Here is a 4,111-nt window from a genome sequence, read left to right as displayed (position 1 = left end):
TGAACGAGTTTTATTTCCCTTACCTATCCCTATGTTTAGCCTACTTTCATTTCCAAAGGGAAAAGTGTGTAAGCTTAATGCTGTGTGTCCCTTTAAACTTTGTAGACGACTGATTTTAACAAAATTTGGTATAAAAAATGCCTCTGTAGGCGTCCTTAGCACATATCTGTTCCATCTTGAACATCCATGTGCCTGTCATTTATTACTGATTTTTGAAAATTGAAATGTAGGTCTTAAAAATATATTCACATTTTGTTCAGTTAATAGTAAAGAAAAGTAAAATTGTTCCGCTACACGCCGTGCAGGCGTTTGGGTGGAGAGACGGTATAGCTCCTACTCGTTCTTAACCTTGTCACTAGATGGTGTGAGTGGTCAGCATCGTGCCGCGGCCAGCTTTACTCCCGGGAATGGTAATATTTTGTAAAGTAAATTGCTGACCACATGAAATCCTTCACATGACGGCAATTGAGAGTGATTTGAACTTAAATCCTTTAAATTTAACATCAGGCAGCATTTGTGAAGTACAGTAACAAGAAACCTTATAATTGCAAGCAATTAAAGGTTTCTGAACATCTATGCATGATTCAAATTGCAATTGTACAGCAGTGGTGTTGAGTTTATTACTTTTTTAATATTGTCGCTTCCAAATTATTGCTTATTGCACAGTGTTTAGATCTGGATTATTTCATGGTCATTCTAATATCTTCACGTCATGTGGAGATACTTTCTCGCATGTAAAAGTTTTTTCAAGAAATATGGAGGCACTATGACATCTGAAACGTTGATGAATTTCTACCAGACTTTGCAACAACCCAGAAGACAGAAATCTTCATACTCACCGCCGTGAGAACCTCAGATCCTACGACATTCTACTTTCATAAAATAAAGGAATTTCTTTCCACATTTGATCCTACTGGATTCAAACACTAACCTTAAAATCTGAAGAGTAAAATTACCAATTCCATCGATGTTTAATATTCTCTATTCCATTATTACACATTTGCTGCCTTGCTGGATATCTTTTGTGTGCTCTAACATTCAAATATTAAAATCCCAGCGCATCGACCATCTCTGATCGATTGAGTTGTTCAATTCGCTTCATAATGTTTTGAATACGACAATAGTTAGCAAACAGAAATTTATTATTTCAATTATTAAGATTCTTTATAATCTTCATTCCACGTAAAACACGTTATGTTCAATACAATTCCGAAAGAGATTAACTCATTAAATATACTTGCTTTTCGTTTGAAGAGACTTATTAAATATGCCAGAACTGTATGAAGAGAGGTCAGCAATTATTATTCTAAGAAAAGTAGTAAATACGAATATTTAAAGTCAATATATTGATTATCTTTACAAAACATTCACTTCAGACACCACCAATTTTAAATGTTTCGCGTGGTTGTGTTAGGCGATAAGAACGATTCTTAACGACGCACTGTGAAGTTGTCTGAAGGAAGGTTTCTGTAGTAAAATTATTAACACAAACCGATGTTGAATAATTATTAAACAATTTAAGATAGTAGTGATGCTGAAAGCGTATTTTTTGTTAATAATCATGAAATTTGGGTCTTGTTATAAAACCCAACAAACCACAAATGTTATTTTTTCTGTTCAACGACACTTTCTGTCTGAGTGTGTTTTCATAATGCGTCTACACGGAGATGCAGGTAACGAGAATTTTTAAATGTACATTTAGCGAGATAAATACTCGAAAATGTTCGATAGTGCGTACGTTAATTCGTGTTCATGATTTCAACTATTTAATTCATTCACATGTAAAGAAGTAAACACAGTGTAAGAAAAATATTTCGCAGGTCTTGGGTATATCCAGAGTCTGACAGAACTGCAGAAACAACTTGTCGAACCTTGTGTTCGACCGTCGAGTATTCAGTTCGAGACTGCCAGGTCCAATCTGAACTATTCACAACTGTGCAGTCGTCGTCTGCACGTAATTGACATGTCCAGTGAGTGGATTCCTATAACAACTGAGGTATGGCATCGCATAGATAAGCAGAGTTAGACGGTTTATATTATTTAGTGTTCTGTCTGACAACAGGTCCATGTGAACAGGATCCTTCCATCCTTTTCTCGGACTGGGACCTGTTCATATACGTTCTTGGCAGATGATCCAGAAGTGGTTTGCCATTGCCTTCTTCTGTGTGTGAATGGAGTAATTGTTGGGATGCCACGGAGGAAAACTCAGTGTTGCCTAGACCACGGCCTTGCCCAACACAAGTTATAAATTCGGGCACCGCCGGCAATCGAACCCGAGACCCCCAGGATTACAAGGCCAGCGTTCTAACCGCTAGACCACCTCATCTTATTATTATTTGAGTGTTCTGTCTGACGACAGGTCCATATGAACAGGATCCTTCCATCCTTTTCTCGGACTGGGACCTGTTCATATACGTTCTTGGCAGATGATCCAGAAGTGGTTTGCCATTGCCTTCTTCTGTGTGTGAATGGAGTAATTGTTGGGATGCCACGGAGGAAAACTCCGTGTTGCCTAGACCACGGCCTTGCCCAACACAAGTTATAAATTCGGGCACCGCCGGGAATCGACGCCGAGACCCCATGATTACAAGGCCAGCGTTCTAACCGCTAGACCACCGCGGCACTCTAGTTAGACGGTCCTTCTTAAAACGCTAATAACCGCTGAGTTATTAATTCTCCACCTTTAATTAATCCCCTGGGTCCATTAAAACTGTAATTTCTGTACTCAGGACAGTGAAATGACATGTATTTCATGCGTTTTGAGGTTGTAGGTGATCTGATCGGAGCAAAGGCAAGATGGTTGCTGTTCATACCAGAGAACAGCAACTTGAAAGACGTATTGGGCGATGTAAACATTCCTCCGGACTGCGAGTTCCTTGTTGCGCAGAAGTCTGGAGAAGCGGTGGAGCTCGTGGAGGTATACCGTGTCCACGCTACGTTTTCCCTTCAAGTGCATCGAGTAGGCAACTGGTCACATGACAAGGGACTGCAGTGGATGGGTACATCTTTACAGAAGAAAAGGCAAAACCTCCATGGCTTAACTTTAAGGGCATTGGTTTCTGAAGTACGTCTCGCAATTTTAAGAAAACAATTGACACATTATATTTAAAAACCAGTTAGATAAAAACCTGTAACGATAACGTATTTTAAAAATTTTCTGACGAAAGTTTTATGATTTTATTTACAAGTTATGAAACCCATTTGAATATTTTAATATCTGGCTATTATAATTATTAAATTTAAACACGTGTATAATTAATAATATTACTAGAGATGTAACACATAACAGGCGATACTAAATTAGTTATTCTACTGCTCACTGGTGGTCCAACGGGAAACCTCAAACGAAAAATGGGTAAAACTAATTTCAGATAAACCGAAATGTCTTACAGAATACTATTTCTAATGTGAATCAGCGTAATTTTACATGAAGAATCACGAATGGTTATAAAAACACAGAGTAATTATTAGTAGAGTCTTTACATTATGAAATTATAGAATTCTCAAATGTTTGGAACCTAATTATTTTAGAAAATACTTTGACCTAAGAAAAGCGATTTGGAATGGCCTTTAGGAAATTAAATAAGGAAGGTTTATTTTATTTGTGGTTTGTTTAACGATACTACCACTGGTTCAGATTATACAGCGTCAAAGAGAGGATTAATGAATTAAAAATTATGTAGACTTAAGCTGTCGTGACCCAATTTAACGCAAAATAACAAACACGAAAAACCTCAGCGAGGACAGACGGTCTCCTGGCAGGGTTAGCAGGAATACGAACCATGCGACCTCGAAATTTGGTACACAACGAGAAACTTGTACATATCATATATCTATGTAAGAATATTAGAACCTAGGAGGCTGCGATTGGTTGGGAATGTAGCTAAATAGTAAACAATGAATGCATACAGAATTGTGATAGGGAATCCTCTTGAAAATGTACAGTTGGAAAGACGATGAGAATGAGATGAAAATTAACGGTACAATAGGCTTTGTGCAAAGGGGGGGGGGGGGTTGAATTTAAATAGTCCGGGAAAATCAAATTGTGGGTTTTGGTAGACCTACTGACTATTGTAACCTGGGGTTTTACGACTATTTACAAGAAACTTAA

The sequence above is a fragment of the Zootermopsis nevadensis genome, unplaced genomic scaffold, assembly GCF_977971745.1.
Source record: "Zootermopsis nevadensis isolate Lab colony 2312 unplaced genomic scaffold, Znev_1.0 Znev_ptg000024l, whole genome shotgun sequence".
NCBI classification, from domain to species: domain Eukaryota; kingdom Metazoa; phylum Arthropoda; class Insecta; order Blattodea; family Termopsidae; genus Zootermopsis; species Zootermopsis nevadensis.
Note: the sequence above shows the minus strand (reverse complement) of the source record.